The 19305-nt window shown below is 38.9% G+C and overlaps 1 protein-coding gene across 1 annotated transcript in view; it reads right to left on the minus strand.

Moving 5' to 3' along the window:
* Positions 1-19305, minus strand: part of GRM8 (glutamate metabotropic receptor 8) — an 823740-nt gene that overhangs the window by 743607 nt on the left and 60828 nt on the right. The window lies entirely within an intron of this gene.

Genomic DNA, 19305 nt, shown 5'->3' on the forward strand with positions numbered 1-19305 from the left:
TGCTGTTTACGTTGGCCCTCACTGTTTTTTCTTTCTCTCAATAATAGCTTTAAAATTTATATATTCTTTCAGTTATCCTTACTTATCTTGATTAAACTCTAATAGTACTAATTATTGCAATAGACCAATGAATAAGCAAAGCTTTCACCTTTTTAGCAAAAAGTTATAATTACAGTGAACAATCAATTACTTTTCTCCTCATTATAAATAACACATTTTATATTTTATTGTTCACTTTTTACTGGCATAATTATATATATGAAATCCAATCAGAACATTTCAACTATCTGCTTTTCTTTTGTGGACATTATTAGCACACATTTCATTTCATGAGAAATAATTTTTTTACATAGAGGAAGAGAGGATCAAAAATTATTTGCTCTGACTGCAAACATGGTATGTACAGCACTGGCTTTCTTGGGTTTTCTTAAATTCTTATGACTTTCTAACCTTTGTCTGAGTCTCAATTCTAACACAACTTTACATCAAAATTGTAAAATGGTGGATTCTAAGATTGCTAGAAGAAAATAACTCCTAGAAAGAGATAGAAAAGAGAGAGAAAATGACAACCAAATATGCCTTCATTTATTCCTGAGTTCACTCCTTTCTACATTCAATAAAGAGCTAGTAAGCATCCAGCATTGTGTCAAGCACTGGCTTAGGCACTAAGAATACAGATGGGATAAGCTTCATGGCCCTGAAAACTTACATTGTACTGGAAATACACAGACAGACAACACACATAATGAATAGGTAAATTATATAGTATGTTAGAAGATGATAAGTTCAGAGAAAATAATAAATGCAGTACGTTATGGGAGATTGGGAGTGCCTGGAAGTGGTAGTTTTAAATAGCGGGTCATTGGGAACATGACTTTTGATCAAAGTCTTGAAGGAGGTTAGGATTATGGTATGCCCCTCCTTGCCCCTGACCCTCATTCACAGGGGAGGTGAGTAAAGGATGCATTTTTGTAGGTTAATTGGTCCTCCTGGTCCGTAAACTGTTTTTTAAAACTATTGTTACATTTATTCTGCTCAGATCTTTTTTTCAGTAAAGTTTCTTACCATTTATTTGCCTTACTGGAAGGCTCTTAACTTCTCAACTATGTTTTTAAACTACCTTCCAAGAGTGGTACTGTCAGAAGCAAGATGGAAAGAATCAAGGTCGGTACCAATTTCTACCCATACTTCCCACTGATAGTCGAATTTGAGATCAGGATTGAACAAATATTAAAAATATTTTTTCCTAACAACATAGAAAAGGCTGTTTAAAAGTTTTCTCTAATGTTTGCTAATACCAAGTATCTTGTCAGCGCTCACAGCTTTGAGCTGGTAATTTGAAGACATCAAACCATACTTTCTGAAACCTGGATTTAAATGCTTGTATTACAAATGCCTTCTTCCCCTTAGGAATGTCAGCCATGGACACATAACGTAATATATGAGCTTTTTTTTATTAACGTGACAGCTTATACCCCAGCAAGTCTCATGAAAAGGTAATGGCAACTCCCTACTTGACATAATTTAAGGACACTAGGAAGCTTGCCTTGACTCCATCACCCACAAAGTTCCCCCACGCAAACGCTGATGACTTAACATAGCTAACATGGGGCAAAGGATATACAACAAGAGGTGACTATTAAAATGTAAAATTAATACACCCAGGAGAGATTATTGACAACTGGTCAAGATAGCAAAGTAGGCACTCACTATGCTCACCTCTTCCCATGACCACACCAAAATTATAACTAACTATAGAACAACTATCATAGCAAATTGCTTTAAATGTAATGAAACAGAACTCCTATAACTAAGGATTTAGAGAAGAAGCCACTTAAAGACTGGTAGGGGACTTGTCCCACATTCACATGTGACCGTTAAAAACTGGAACAGAAATCTTGGCTGCGGAGTTCCCCCTACGGAATGAGGGATCCTAGCCCCACACCAGGCTCCCCATCCAGCATTCCAGTGCCAGAAAAGGAAGTTCCCATAAAATCTAGCTTTGAAAACCAGTGGGGATTGAGTGAGACAGAGGGCTAGTAGGGACCCAGGCATTTCTCGTGAAGAGCAACTCCGGTGCTGCAAAAGCAGCTTGAAAATCAAAATGTGCCAGGGACACACAGGGAAGGACCTGAATTGTCTGGCTTCGGGGCAAGGCTGGAGGGGTAGCTTTCTCTCACACAGAAGTTCTGGCAGAGGCCATTGTTCTCTTGCTGAGCTCTCCCCACAACAAGCTTGCAGACACAGGCAGGAGCCAAATGTCCGTTTCCACCAACCTGACTAACACTGTTCTCCCCACCCTGGCGATTCCCTGAGACTAAGTGTCGCACCCAGCTTGCTGGCCCTCCCAAGCCACTTCCAGTGGCTTTTCTATACACACAGCCTATCTTGGCTCCTGCTTTGGACTTTACAAAAATCTATCAAAGAATTGTCTGTCCACAGCATGCCACTCGCCTCTTACTAAGTGGCCCCAAGTCCAGCACTAGTGGCAGCCAATTTGGATTCATAGTTTAGCCTCTCCCAGATACTGACAAGCCCAGCACAAGCAGCACCATATGCAGATCACTTTGTAGTTTATAACAGGTGGCCCCAGGCAGGGCACAGACACCATCTGACTTTGGCCTGCACCGGAGTCCCTCCCAAGAAGCCCTAGAACCAACACACCCAGTGGTCAGCTTCAGACCAAACCAGAGCACCACCCAATCATCTCCACAAACAATACACCCAAAGGGCAGACTCGGCAGGCAACAGAGCCCCACTAAAGTGAATCCGGCTCCCTTGGGTCAGCCCCTACCTACAACAGCCCCTCCATGTAGTAACAGCCAGTCCCCACAGCCAGTCAGCCTGAGGGTCAGTCCTTTACACTGAGGTGCCAACAGCAATAAAAACTCAATTACAACAGGAGGGTACATACAACCCACACAAGGGACACACCTGAAAGACCCAACTTAAGTGAACAAGGAGACTGCACCACTGGGCTCCACAGGACACCTACTATATACAGCTGCTCTACCAAATACATAGCAGCTCTACCTAATACATAGAAACAAACACAAGGAGGCAGCTAAAATAAGAAGAGGGAGAAACATGTCCCAAATTAAAGAATAGAACAAACCCCAGAAAAAGAACTAAACAAAGTGCAGACAAGCAATCTGCCAAATGCAGAGTTAAAAACACTGGTTATAAGAATGCTCAGTGAATTTAGGGTAACATTAGATGAACTGAGTGAAAATTTTAACAAAGAGGTAAGAAACACAAAAATGGAGATACAAAACATAAAAAATAACCAGACAATAATGACAAATACAATAACTAAAATCAAGGATACATTAGAGCAAATCCACTGTGAATTATATAAAGCTGTGGATTGAATCAGCAATTTGGAAGACAAGGTAGCAGAAAATAATCAGAACAGCAAAAAGAGAAAAGAATTTAAAATATTGGGATAGTTTAAGGCACCTCTGGAACAGCATTAAGTGTACCAAAATTTGCATTCATAGGGATACCATAAGGAGAAAAGAGAGAGCAAAGAATTGAAGATCTATTTGAGTAAATAATGACAGAAAACTTCCCTAACCTGCTGAAGGAAACAGACATGTAAGTCCAGGAAGCTCAGATTCCCAAACAACATGAACACAAAGAGAACCACACCAAGACACATCAAAAATAAAATGCCAAATGTTAAAGACAAAGAGAGAATATTAAAAGTAGCAAGAGAAAAGGAGTTATTTGCCTACAAGGGAACTCCCATGAGACTGTCACCTGATTTCTCAACAGAAACTTTGCAGGCGAGAAAGGAATGGCATGAAATGGTCAAAAGTGATGAAGAGCAAGGACCTACAACCAAGATTACTCTACCCAGCAAAGCTACCATTTAGCATTGAGGGACAGATAGAGAGCTTCCCAGACCAGAAAAAGCTAAAAAGACTTCATTAACACCACACTAGTATTAGAAATGTTAAAGGGACTTCTTTAAAGAAGAACAAAAGATCAAAAATATGAATAATATAATGGCAATAACTGCATACCTATCAATAATTACTTTAAATGTAAATGAATTAAATACTCCAGTCAAAAGACATAAGGTCATTGAATGGATAAGAATACAAGACCCATACATATGTTGCCTACAAGAGACCCACCTCAGATCAAAAGACACACAAACAGAAAGTAAAAGGGAGAGAAAAGGCAGCCAAGTAGGTGGAAGCTCAGTCCACTTGCCCTTGTCCCCAACTCAGATTCTTGGCTGGTCTTCTGACAAATAACCTGAACAATCAATGGAACCTCAGCTGATATAAAGTTCTGAAGCCAAGGAGTACAGAAGTTGCTTCACAATGGGCAGTAAGGAGATTTTATAAGTTGAAGGGGAAATACCCCATGCATGGCATCTGCAGCAGCAGAGAGACTAGTCAGAAATCTAGTCTCTCCCTCACCTCCCAGGGCAGGGAGCCCCAGTCCCATGCAAGGAACCCCCAGATCCTTGCCAAAAGTGACTTGGGAGGATATATGGAGTCAGAGAGATTCAGGCTACACACACACACAGTGAGCAGCATGGCCATAGTGCAGTGCCAAGAGCCACCTGGAAGAGTGCCAGAGAGAAAAAAAGGGGCTCTATCTCCCAAAATGATCAGGGACTACACATGGGTTGGGCAAAGGAAGACTGCAGCCAGCCATGACCACAAGAGAAACTTACGGCTTTTTGGAGAGGTGGTGTGAGCAAAGAACCAGACAGTGACTCGGTACTGCAGTGCCACAGAGAGACTTTTTAAAAGGGGAGCTGGAATATGCTGGGCAGAGACCCCATGCGCAACTGCCCTGCCAGCAAAGGGACAAGGTTGAAAGCGAAGTTTGCTCCCACTGAATACAGCTAGGCAGGGAGATTAGAAAGTTGCAGAGCCAAGGGATTTCTCGGCCCCAATTCAGTGTGGCTAGCAAGTGGGAGCTACACAAGATGGAAAGTTCAGGACTGTGACTACTACGAGGGCAATGAGATGGGAATTAGATGGGCAAGAGCTGAGTGCCTGAGATCATTTACAGCCAGGGAGAACCCCTTCCCCAGCAGAGTTCAAACCTCTGGGAAGGGAAGGATATACCCAGACCCCACCTCCTGCAGGACTGCAAGCACCCCAACCAATGGGGAAGCTCTGCAGAGCAGTCAGGACAGGCTTGAGAACCCCTGCAGGATGCATATCTGCAGGAGAAAGACAGGAAGAGAAATTCCAAAAGGGCCCATTTTGAACTTCTCTCAGGGAGAAAAAACACACTACTTCCTAGGGCCCTATTCCACAAGACGGGGAGATCAGATATCAGTGCAACAAGAGGGAATCAGGGCCCCACTCAGCCTCGGCTCTCACGTAGAGCTGCCATCAGTACCAAGCAGGAAAGAGTTGACCTTGCACAAATTGGCCCCTCCCTTGAAATGGACAGCTAGTTCATCAGAAACTATGCTTTATTGAAATAAGTAGGAACAGACCAAGATGGGTGGTGTGGGGGCAGGGGAACATACCCACAATTTTCCCAGAAAACTGAACAGCACCCATAGCTGTGGCCTTCTGAATCCGAGAAGTTTCTACGGAGCTATGTTAAGCTTAATCCAAAATTTGATGCAGATTCTTTGCTCTACTCAGTCATTTTTAATGCAATGGCCACAAAGTACACATGTTCATTAAACTGCATGTACTGCCCCCACTATCTAGTACAGTGAAATCGTCATTGTTCATGCATGTACATTCCAGTCCACTCTTTGGCTGCCAGTTTACATCAAAGTTGCACAAATCGTTCTTGTTAAATTAACAATGGTTGGACTTTTTCCAGACAGAACTTGTATATCTAGCACCAATGTCCACAGAAAACATTGAAAACAGACCAATTCCTAGAATGACATAAAGCCTCACACTAAAGGTCTATTTAATTCAGTTCCTATTACCCAATGTATCATGTTTGGCTTCCAAGAACAACAATAAAAAAATGCAAGGGATGCTAAAAGGCAGGGAAGAAAAAAATATCCTGAAGACACAGAGCAAGCATCAGAATCAGATTCAGATATGGCATAAATTTTGGAAATATCACACAGGAAATCAAAATAATCATAATATGTTAATAGTTATCATGAAAAATATATAATATGCAATAACAGATTAATAATATAAGCACACCTATAGAAACTCTGACAAAGAATTAAAAGGGAATGCAAGAAATCAAAAACACTGTAACAGAAATGAAGAATGCCTTTGTTGAATGGACCCATCAGTACATGGGACACAGCCAAGGAAAGAGCTTGAAGATATGTTAATTGAAATTTCCCAAACTGATATGCACAGAGAAAAAAATATGAAAAAAGCAAGAACAGTGGGACAACTTCAAAAAGTGCAACAAACATGTAATTGGAATCCCAGAAGAGGAAGAAAGAGAGTGGAGCAGAAGAGATATTTGAAATAATAGTGGCTGAGAATTTTCCCAAATTAATGCTGACAGCAAACCACAGATCCATGAAGTTCAGAAAACATGAAGCAGAATAAACACCAAAAATTCTACATATAGGTATGTCATATTTAAATAGGAAAAAAACCCTAATACAATTAGAAAATCTTAAAGGAAGCTAGAGAAAATAAAACACCTTACATATAGAGAAATAAGATTAAGAAATACAGCATATTTCTCATCAGAAATCATGCAAGCAATTAGAGAGTGGCATTGAATATTTAGTGTTGAGAGAAAAAAAGTCACCAAACTAGAATTCTATATCCAGCAAAATTATCTGCAAAAGTGGAGAAATATTTTCTCAGACAAACAAAATCTGAGGGCATTCATCAGCAGCAGACCTACCCTACAGAAATGTGAGAAGTTCTTCAGAGAGAAGGATTATGGGTCAGAAACTTAAATCTATACAAAGAAAGGAAAGCAACAGAAAAAAGAACAATAAAAATAAAATCATTTCTTTTTCTTATTCTTAATTGATTTAAGGATAAATGTTTACTTAAAATAATAATAGTAACAATGTGTTGGATGATTGTAACAAATAGATAAGTGAAATGAATGACAGCAATGTCATAAGGGATAAGAGGAAGGAATTATCAATACTGTTGTAAGTACAGTACATGCAGTACACATGAAGTGCTATAGTATAAGAGAGGGATATAGATTAGTTTAAATATATATTGCAAACTCTAGGGCACCAATTAAAAATAATTTTAAAAAGTGTAATTTCTTTATATATTTTGGAGATCAAACCCTTGTCCAAGGTATCATTAGCAAATATGTTTTCCCATATGGTCAGTTCCCTTTTCATTCTGATGGTAGTTTCCTTAGCTATGCAGAAGCCTTTCAGTTTGATGTAGTCCCATTTGTTTATATTTTCATTTCTTTCTCTTTCCCTGGGAGATATATTGGCAAAAATATTGCTGTGTGGGAAATCTGAAATTTTACTGCCTATGTTTTCCTCTAGGACTTTTATGGTGTCATGACTTATACTTTAGTCTTTTATCCATCTTGAGTTTATTCTGGTGTATGGTGTAAGTTGGTGGTCTAGTTTCATTTTTTTTTTTTTTTGGCATGTACCAGTTCAGTTCTCCCAACACCATTTATTGAAGAGTCTATTTTTACTCCATTGTATGCTCATGCCCCCTTTTCCAAATATTAATATACCCTAGAGACATGGGTTTATTTCTGGGCTCTCTATTTTGGTCCATTGATCTATGTGTTTGTTCTTATGCCAGTACCAGACTGTTTTGATTATAGTGGCCTTTTAGTATAGTATGATATCCAGTATTGTAATCCTTCCTACTTTGTTCTTCTTTCTCAAGACTGCCAGAAAATTAAAACCACAATGAGATACCACCGCATACCAGTCAGAATGGCCATGATTAATAAATCAACAAACAACAAGTGTTTACAAGGATGTGGAGAATAGGGAACCCTACTGCATTGCTGGTAGGAATGCAGACTGGTGCGGCCACTGTGGAAAACAGTATGGAATTTCCTCAGAAAACTAAAAATGGAACTGCCTTTTGAACCTATGATTCCACTACTGGGATTATACCCTAAGAATCCTGAAACACCAATTCAAAAGAACCTATGCACCCCTATATTCACAGCAGCATTTACAGTAGGCAAGTGCTAGAAACAGCCTAAGTGCCCATCAGTAGATGAATAGATCAAAAAACGGTGGTACATTTACACAATGGAATACTACACAGTAGAAAAAAGGAAAAACATCTACCTTTCATGACAGCATGGATGGAACTAGAGAGTATCATGCTAAGTGAAATAAGCCAGGCCGTGAAAGACAAATATCATATAATCTCACCTATAAGAGGAGCCTAACGAACAAAATAAACAAGTAAGACGAGAGGCATGGAAACAAGGAGCAGACTGACAGCAGTCAGAGTGAAGGGGGGAGGGGGATAAGGGTGGAAAGGAGGGGAAGGGACTAGTCAAGGAACATGTATGAATGACCCATGGACATGGGCAACAGGGTATGTATTGATTATGGGAGTTGGGGGTAGGCTTGGTGGAAGAAAGCAAAGGGGGGAAAATTGGGACAATTGTAATAGAACAACAATAAAATATTTTTTACTGTATAATTTCTAAGGGAAAAAATAAAATGGAATCACACAACATGCTCAGTTAATACTGGAGAAGGCAGAAAATCAGATGTAAAGAATAGAAAACAGTTACAAACATGGTAGATATAAGACAACCATATCAGTCATCACTTTAAATTTGAATAGTGTAAATACACAAAGTAAAAGACAGGGTTTGCTGAAGTGAATAAGAAAACAAGACCTAACTATATGTTGCCTATAAGAAACTTACTTTAAATATAAACAAAAAAAAGTTCAGGGATTGTCAGGGGCTTGTGGGCTCAAGGAAAGAAAATTGAATGTGTGAAGCACACTGGATAATTTAGGATGGTAAATTATTCTCTATGACACTGTTTTTGTGGATACATGAAATCTTGAAATTGTCAAAACCCATTGGACTTTACAGAAAAAAAAAATCATGAGCTACCGATACAAATGAGTAGCAAATTCAGTTTGACTTTGGAATAACTTCCGCCCTTTAAGCATCCAGTGCCCTCATACTGTTTTCTGGTTGCCCAATGTCCCCCATGTCACAAGTGTAGATTCGTGATAGAGTCTTTCCTCTAAGTCAGCTTTCCTCTAAGTCAACTGCTCGGCTGGCTGCCTGCTGAGCAGCCCGGCACCGAGGAATAGACAAGAGCCACACACAGTAACTATGTTATTCACTCAGTTTTTATTGATTGCAGGTTCTCTCAAGGTAGAACATCCACATACATTAATATCCTACTTACACTCTAACAATCTAGAGAAATATCTCACACACACACACACACACACACACACACACACCCCACCACCCCCCCCCCCCCGCCGCAATCAACGGGGAATAATGAACCCAAGTCCCAAAGTCAGTCTACAGGTCCAGGAGAAAGCGTGGTGGGCAAGAGAGCTGTCAGCATATTGCAAGGAAGGAACTCCAGAGCCAGGTGGGCAGCAGGGTGGATGAAGCCCTCAGGCAGCAGGGCAGAGCCTCCAGCGGCCAATGCCAAGGGAGATCAGTGTGGCATGGAGCAGCCCTCTCATATGTGGAGCTCAGCTCTCTCAGCAGTGGTCTGGAGCCTGCCTCAGTTGTACCTTGAAAGTGATATACTCCACCCTTCTGGGTCTTTTCGATAAATGTCTTGGCACTCTAATGCCAAGTAGGGAATTTGCCCAGGGGCCTATGGGTGCAGCATGGCTGTTCTGATCACATGTACAGGTTATCAGGTGTATCTCCTCGCCAGATGTGTCTGCTCTGACTTAGGTAGTTTTCCTCTTGAACCAAAGTGTCATGGCTGACTGACAGTCATTTTGGTTGACATGTGTGACTCCACTTTGTTTTATATACTTTATGCTCTCCTGACTGGACCAATGCCATTTTATTGGTCCTGCTCTCCACACCCCAATACATCACCTAACCCAGTCTACTATGACCATGCCCTGCATCTCTATTTACCTGCTCATCCATCAGAATTATCTTTTTCTGTCCCTTTTCTTCTGGACTCTATTTTGATGACAGCAAGGCATTCGGTTAACTGTTCATTTGTTCAAATTATTACTAACTGTCTGAGATACAGGAGCTGGACTTTTAAGCACAAAACTGTGGCCCAAAGTGATGATTCCTTAATGTTGGCTTCCACAGTTGATGTCAACAACAAATGGGAGGGTGTTAGAAGACATGTCCAGGGCCGAGTAGAAATAAAGTACTTTCCTTTGTTTTCCTCAAATTTGTATAATGCAGGAGTAAAAGGTTAAAATGGCCATACCACATTTTATACATAGATTCTGGTTGGGATTTTCTGTTTCTTGGACACCACATTGCCAGGGATCCCTGACCCCCACTTTGGTACCCCAAATACAGCAAAGCATCTTGAACAATGTTGCCACCTGAGCCATACCCTCATTTCATTCCATTATGCAAGTGGCTACATGCACTGGGCTCAGTCAGACAAGATCATTAACTGCAAGAATAGGTGCTCCCAACAAGGATCTATGTAGACAATGTGGTGTCTTTCACTCCTGCCCACATGAAAATTTTTACCCATTTAATCATCTTAATAAATTTTGTCTCTTATCATCTTTCTCATTTTATATGCATTATTATCTGTCTCACTGGGGTATTTTGAAGTTTAATTAATATGCACTGATTTGAGCCTTAAGGGGGAAAGAGCTAAAGAAAATGCCATGTGTATATATTTGTGCTATGCAGAATATAGTGTCGTGATAAATATGCTATAATAGCATAAAACAAAAAGAACTCTGGGCCAGGCAAGTGAAAGGGATGATGTGGAGAACAGAGACATCAAAATTATATAAACCATGGATAAAGAGACAAATAGGAGAAATATCCAGGCAAGAAAAAAATCAATTAGATGAGTTATAAATCAGAAATATGTTGAATTATCATTGTCTTGGGGGGAAATGACCCTATATTTTCTTCAGACAAGGCTGCATATAAAGGTTCAAACCAAGAAATGTAACAGTTGCCATGCTAGATACTTTCCATTCCCTCTCCAGATACCCTTTCCACCTCATCCACGGGTCTGATCTTTACAACCTACATTAAAGGGTGCCTTCACTATGGCTTACAGAAGGCAGGGGGAGAGCAAGACGAGATAAGTTATTTTTTTAGCTCCCTCTCTGCTATGCTGTGCATGGAAAATGGCCACGTTCCTCTACCAAAGGCCATAGTTCCTGGCAGACCACCATCTCCTACAGCCCCTGTCCTGGTGCCTTCAGTTCAAGGAGTGGTACAACCATACGGCTTTGTGCCATCTCTTGTTGGCTTCCCTTACCCTAGCTACATCTTTGAAGCAGTCCCTTTGAAACAGTTTCTCCCTGTTACCTGCTTAGGCTGATTGATAGAGGCATAAAATATATAAACACAAAGATACTATAAAATACATTAATTTGCTGGCAAGGACTTTTCCATTTTAATGAAATAGATCTTACGCAAAAGAAGTATAACTAGGATTTGCCTCCTCCGTGGAGCTCTCAATCCCAAGAGTTGGTTATGACTTTCTCTTTGTAAACAGGGAGATCTTAGCTCTGATAAGATTCCCAGGATGAGGGTTTACTTGAGTTCTATGATGTTTTTTCACCCCTACCCCATGTCAATGTCTTGGTCCCATCTGAAGCTGTCACCATATACTTCTATCTAAGTCATCTCTACCTCAAGCACTGTGCAAAGGCTCAACACTCACCTCTAAGGAGCCATCTTCAACGAATTAACTCCCATATGTGCTTTATTTTCTACAGAATGAGACTGTTGGTAGAAATACTACGTCTGACATCATTTTATTCCAGCTTCCTCACACCACCATGTTTAATCTCCCCAATATTTCAAGGGCATCTCCAGCCAAGCCTGGTACAGTGCATATCAAATAGCAAGCAAAGTTTGTTAATAAATTTTAAAAATTCACTTTATCCAGGGAGTCAAATCAAAACCATCCAGTCCCGTCCTGGGATACTCACTCTCCTTGACCTAGCAGAGCCTCCCCCATCAATCCCACTGGAGCTAAGTTGACATTTTCCCAATCAGTACACCATGCCCTTATCCCCTTGACTTTTATCTTTCTTAAATGATAATATAAACACCGAGCCTCCAAAGTAGTGAAAGTAACTTTTATTATTTTCTCATGGTTTCTATAGCCCGGGCATTTATATTATATTGTAAATCCAAAACTGCCATAAAAGTTAGAAGCTTCAAAAGTGCCTTGATAGGAATTTGGATTGCAGTCAAACTTCTACCCTCAATGTTCTCTTTTCAGTGGTGAAATTTTCTCCTCTACTACCTAACGCTAGTACACTGGTGATGTCAGGACCTACAGACCTAAGCAGGTTTGGGCCATTTTTCATCACTGATCATTGTAAACGTGTTCGTGTTTTAACTGTGGAGTATTCTTAAGCCCTGCTGCTGGTAATGCTTTCTGTAAACAACAGTAATTCTCAAGTGCTTTATCCTGAATGCAGTGATTCATCACCAGCACAGAGAAGTAGCTTTATTTAGAACTGGCCAGGAGGAGGGGCATCATTTTATTCTATTTCATAGACGATCTGCAGAATTCTGCCTTACTTGTCCTGTGTAGCAGGTCTAGTTTATTCCTTTTTCTTTCTCCTACTCTAAGAAGCGCATGCCTAAACATGAAGCAAATACCCCCAAATTGATGCTTTATCGGAACTACTTCTTCTAAATTAGTTCAAACAAAGTGCACTTTGCAAACTCCCCCTCAGTCCAGTCTGTGTGGTCTCACAATAACTGACACATAGGAGACATTAAATAATGTTTAATTAATATATGCTGAGCAATAAAGACAAAGGGAAAAACAGGATCAAGAAGGGAGGTAGGTAAAGCTGGTAAGTGCAAAGGAAAAACAATCAAGGTCATAGACTACATCTCTGTCTGGTTCATGAGGCACTGAGCCTTACAGACTTAACACCTTACTGTGACCTCAAGTGCTAATCGCTGGCCCCCTCTTGAATTTTAGTAGGAATAAAACATTTAGAAAGAGAGCAACCAGCTTAGAACAACTCATCTCCACTGCTGGAAAAATACAAGTCAACATATTTGACCTTTGAAGGTACATCAGCATACTTAATATATCAACTACCTACTGCCATAACAATAGTGCATAACAAGCAGCTACAAAAACATCAGTAGCATTCAGCAATGAGCATTTATTGTTTATGCCCGGGTCAGCTGGGGGTAGGCTAGATGGCTCTGCTAATCCTGGCCAAGCTTGCTCACATGTCTGTAGTCACTGGCTTTTGGTGAAACCAGCTGGCCTTGGCTGGGATAACTGGAGTTGCTCAGCTCTGTTTCTCGTGTCTGTTATCCTCTGGCAGGCTATTCCAGGCATGGGTTCATGGCAATGGAGGAGGAGCTTTGCCATCAGAAATCCAAAGAACTCTTATGACCTAAGCTCAGAGTTTAGGACTCAGCTCTACCTGATTCTATTGGCCAAGCAAGCCATGTGGCTGAAACCAGGGCAGGGAATTATGCCCTGCCCTCTGTGGAAATGGACTGCAAGGTTAAATGGCAAAGGTAGTAGTTTAGGGAAAGATGGAGACCTGAGGCCAGTGATGCAGCCTACCACAAGTATACTTACATAAAAATAAAAACTACGGCATCTTTAATTACAAAAATGGAACCCAGGCATATTTAAGCGTACTAAACTAAGAAAGCAATCTGAAAGAAGATGCTTATTTTTCAAATAAATATTGAGTTCACACATTATTTTTTAACTCCAGTCTTATTGTTATTGTAATCAGTTAAATATTAGCTTGGGGTAGGTAACATTTATTCTAAGAATGAATTGGACTCTTTCCTCAACAGGTATTCTTTATTCGAGCAGCCTGGTAAAACATTTTTATGAGCTTATAAAAGCTTTAAACTTATTTGTAAGTCTATAAGAATGGCAAATTTTTCTGATTTTTAGAGAGGAGAATTTAAATATCCCATCTGATATAACAAAGATTACAAATAAATTAGAAATTTACTTCAGTACTTTAAATTTAATAAATACTGTCATTTAACTGTTTGACAAAACAAATGCAAAAAGGCATCTGATTCTTAGATTTGTATTTCTCATCTGATTCAATTAGGTAAGTTTATCTTTTGGAAATAACAACCCATTCACATCAGGACCAAGACTAAATCAATCAGCAATACCAGAAGAAATTTCAGATTAAAGAAGGTTAAAATGGAATTATGTCTCTGCAGAAATCAGAATTTCTATTTCTGGGTTCACTGCATTTGACAGTTTAACTACTTACATTGTTTTTATCATATGAAAAAGAGACTATTTTAATTTCACATCCCTTAACCTTCTAGCAATGAAATAGTTCTAGAGAATATAATGAATATAAAAGGAGTCAGTGTTCAAATTACATTCATTTATAGTTAATTGGAAAGTTTCTTTTGCTGTTGAAGACCAGGGCCTTTTCACCTGTCTATCTATTAGCTTGTAGCTTTCACTCTGATGTCTTAATCTGTTAGTGGACGTTCCCTTGATTCAATACAATAACGGTAACCCACAAGTTAATGTGGTCCCATAAGAGATATGCCATCATTACCCAGATTTATGTGTAGAACCACATCCATTAAATTTAGGTAATTGCTTGTGGATTGCCACCCTATTTTGCCTGTTAATATAAATAATATTCCCAACATTAGCTACCAAGAGGACAAATTTCTCATAACTTTCTTTGTACTTAATTCTGCTGGAAATCTCCTCTGCAATTTGCTGAAGAATATACGGTGAACAATTTCCTACAACCTTTGTTTTTCCAGTGTGTTTTGCTGAAGAAGCTCAATCTGTTGTTTGTTTGGGGTTGTCACAACATTACATTGATTTAGGGACACCATTTCCCATTCTTGTCTTCCATGCTCTGTTAACTTATGTCACATTTATTAAAAGTCATGGTTTTGCATCTATGTTTCAATTTGTGGTAGCAAACCGATGAAACATGTTTCCTCCCCTTTCTTGTAAAATAGTGCTTAACAACTGCTGCTACCATTAATGTATTACCACACCACTAGTAAACTCAACGTGAAAAGATCTGCAGAATTTTCTGATTAGGAAATTATACCTGGGGCACAGAGTATATGTGAAGTACCTTTTCAAATAAAAACATGGAGGAAGTAAATAGGACAAATGCATAAAAGAGTAACATATGTTTTATGCTACCAAATTATGCATCATTATTTTGAATAGCTAACCAAAGTGTGTTATAGGTACTAAAGCTTCATTTATATTTTAGTCCACTTGCAGCTTTTTCAAATACCCGAGGCAGTGGGGGTAAAGGGAATGGCTTCTCTAGGGAGCTTAACTTGAAACCTGTTTCTGGGAGATACTGCAAACCACAGCCTCAGAATCCAGACTGTTCCAAATAAGCCTCTGAGCTCCAATATGCTAATTTATGATATATCTGCATTCACCCAGTGGGTTTGCACTTTATCACTAGTCTCAGGGTGCCCATCAGGGCCTACAAGGGAAAGGAAGTTTGGGAGACATAAAAAACACTTGACACCAAGCCAGGGAGCAATTATATTATATTATATACAACCTAAGAACCACTGGAACTAGTAAAAATGAAGGTTACGGCCTAAACAATTATGGGGACTGGGTTGTCATCCTCACATTCCTCATATTGTTAAAACAAAATGTCTAATCATATTTGAAGCTTCCCAAAGCACGTATGTGTTGGAGAAGAGGTATCGGGTTGGGACACACACCTCCCGCTTTCACTTCCCCCTCCCCGAGGAACATACAACACTCTGATCCTATTGTGTTCAGACTGACCTGCATATCCCTTCAATATATCTTGTGGTTCCTACCTTCAAGCTTCTCACACCTCTATTTTACCCATATTTTAAGGTCCAGCTCATTTCCCACCTCTAACCTTCCCTGAATACTCTGATCCAAAGTCAGTGCTCTCCCTCTAGATAAATTATATTTTTTTAATTTTCCCTACCACCCATCTATCTACCCTATGACCTATGTAAATATTAAGTTTCCCTTATAGGTTATATATTTCATAAGGATAAAAACATGTCAGGATGTTCAGCTATGCCCCTAAATAGCTAACACTGAACTTTATTCAAGGTAAATGCATAACACAAATTTGTCTTTCATGCTTTTAATATTTTTTATATTTTGTTTTGAATATTTTTCTTCTTACATACATTGTCATCCTGCATACAACTTTCAAACATAAATGTGAATGTAAAAGCCGTAACATTTATCCATGTTCATTCAAAAGCGTTAAGTTAATCGGTGGAAGAGAAAGAGTTTGTACCATGGATCAAGGCAGGTATTTCAGGCTGTAGTGAAGTCTGAAATTTTCATATCGTTTGTTGTAAGAGTCAGTTCAATCAAAACCTACTTTGTCTTAAAGGAGTGGATCCCTGAGGGATTTAACTCCACCTGACAAAACTTCAAAGTGAATTTGAGATGAAATAAGTGCCCATGTCAACTTTAATTTGAAGCCATGCTCCCAGGGCATTTCAAGGCTCCAAGTCTCCCTGAGGCTTAGAGTGAGGGAGTAACTTTTCCTGAGCAACTGTTAATACTTTGGGTAAAGAACTCTGGTTAGGGAAACGATCCTCATAATCACCTTCTCAAATATTACAATCTGTAGAGAAGTTGGGGGAAATGCACTATCATAGCCTAGGGAGCTGCTTCAGTAAGTTTCTGCATCTCTAAAATCCAGAGCCTAACCCATCTGATAAGCTCTTTCTCCAGTATCTGTTTGTAGGAAACATTTCCATCACTGATAAGGATCAGGAAACAGAAACAGAGACAGAACACAACTTAATTAAAATTCCAATAGTATTAACATCCCATCCCTGTCATAATATAAAGCATGAGAAAGCCACATGAGCCCCCATCCCAAAGATGAGCAACCCCCACTGGTGTAAGGAGGCATCCAGAGAGGAGTAAGACCAGCTCTGACCACCAGCCTACCAGCAAGCTCAGAGTTCTTGGTCCAAAAATGTAGATTTACCCCAGCTCTGTAAGCAACTAGTCTTGAGCTTTTAGTAGCATAATTAGCTTTTCTCTGCTTCGATTTCCCCAGGGTATAATATAGCATAATAGTGTAAATAGTGATAATAGTGAAAAATGTCAATAATAGTGAATAGTGGTAATAGTGAATATTAGCACTATTACAGTGATAATAGTGAAGAATATGGGCTTTAGAGTGGGAGTTCAGTAAACCTAGGCTCAAACGTCATCGCTGGCATTGACTTGCTGTATGACCTTGGACAGGTTAATCAATGTAAGCTTTGGTTTCTTCATCTGTAAAATAAGAGTAACGTTAATGGGATTATGGTGAAAATTAAGTAAGCTAATATATGAGTAGCAGTAAAGTTTAGCCATTATGATCATTATTATTAGTATTGTTATAAGGGAGTTAGATAGCATTATCTTCTAAATGTTCATTTCACTTCTAAGAGTTTATGAAATAATTGTAGCAGATTTTTAAGACCCATCCAATACCTAACTTTTCATTGCCACAGAGATTAATTTGCTCCTTCCGCACCATAATAAAAAGGCAAGACACCTTTGTCGACTTTGGGTCATCCCTGCTCAAGCATCAAATACATTCTATTTTTAAAGTTAAAAACATAAAGCTGAAAAAATGGCCCCATTTCAACACAGTCCTTGAGAGTTAATCTATTAGTAATCCTAACTTTCTTATTTAACTAGCTTTCCTGGTAGATTAATTACATGGGATATAGAAAATGTGGTTACTAAGTAATGAGACTGATTTTGACATGACATCCTGGGAAAAGAGTATAAATTACTTTTTATCACACTTACATAAAGAAAATCATTTTAAGAGACTTTATAGCAACAGGATTAATAAACACAAGTCAAGGTATGTTTTCCAAGGAGTTCCAGGTAACACGGTGATTTATATACATGTGTCTAAATATCCTTCCCTCCCAGATCACAATTGAAATGATAAATGGAATATAAAAATGTCAAAATAAAGCTTTACTTTTGACTTGCCTACTATTATTAGGCATCCTAGTTTGGGGGATCACAGAGTGATCTCACTGTATATAGATAGTTCCCAGTTGTGTCTTTGGCACATAGCCCCTCCATCAGTCTTGATCCTTCTTGCTTATATCTCCTCGCTGTTTTTCTCACAATGAGTACTTCAACCTTAATTCCATTCATTCATGTTTACCACTTTCTTTTTTCACCTTTACTGAGGTATACTTAAAATACAAAAGTTGTACATATTTAATGAATACATTATGATGAGTTTGGACATATGCATACACCTGTGATACTATCACCACAAACAAGGTAATAAATATACCCACTACCTCAAGAAGATTTCTTGTGTCCCATTGCTTGAGTGTCTGTGTTTTAAAAACATTTATCATGAGATTTAGCCTCTTAAATTTTTAAGTACACAACATCACATTAACCATAGGCACTATGTTATACAGCAGATCTGTGCAACTTATTCATCTGTTTAACTGTAATTTTTATACCAGTTGAACAACTACCCATTTCACTCTTCCCTCATCCCTTGGCATCTACCATCTGTTTCTTGAGTTTATGCATTTGACTATTTTAGATACCTCATATAAATGGAATCATGGAGTATTTGTCCTTCTGTAACTGACTTATTTCACTTAGCAAAATGTTTTCTAAGTCTATCCATGTTGTCTCAAATGACAGGATTTCCTTCTTTTTTAAGGCTAAATAGCATTCCATTGAACACGTATAGCACATTTTCTTTATCCATTTGTCTGTTGATGAACATTTGGGTTGTTTCCAAATCTTGGTTATTGTAAAGAATGATGCGATAAACTAGGAACTATAGATATCGTGTCCAGATCCTGATTTAAATTCTTGGCTACATACCCGGAAATCGGATTGCTAAATTATATGGTATTTCTATACTCCATACTGTTTTCCATAGTGGCTAAAATATTTTACATTTTCACTAATAGTGTGCAGCGTTCTAATTTCTCCACATCATCACAACAGTTGTTATCTTTTGTTACTTTGATAATAGCCACCATATATGGTATTATAGGATATCTCATTGTGGTTCTGATTTCAGTTTCTCTGGTCATTAGTGATGCTGAGAACGTTTTCATATACCAGTTTGTTATTTGTATGCCTTCCTTGGAAAAAATGCCTGTTCAAGGTTTTTGCCCTTTTTTTGTTTATTTTTTAATTGAATTATTTGATTTTCGCTATAGAGTTATAGGAAT

Source organism: Pteronotus mesoamericanus, unplaced genomic scaffold (genome assembly GCF_021234165.1).
Source record: "Pteronotus mesoamericanus isolate MK-2021 breed Mesoamerican mustached bat unplaced genomic scaffold, CSHL_Meso_final scaffold_85, whole genome shotgun sequence".
NCBI lineage: Eukaryota > Metazoa > Chordata > Mammalia > Chiroptera > Mormoopidae > Pteronotus > Pteronotus mesoamericanus.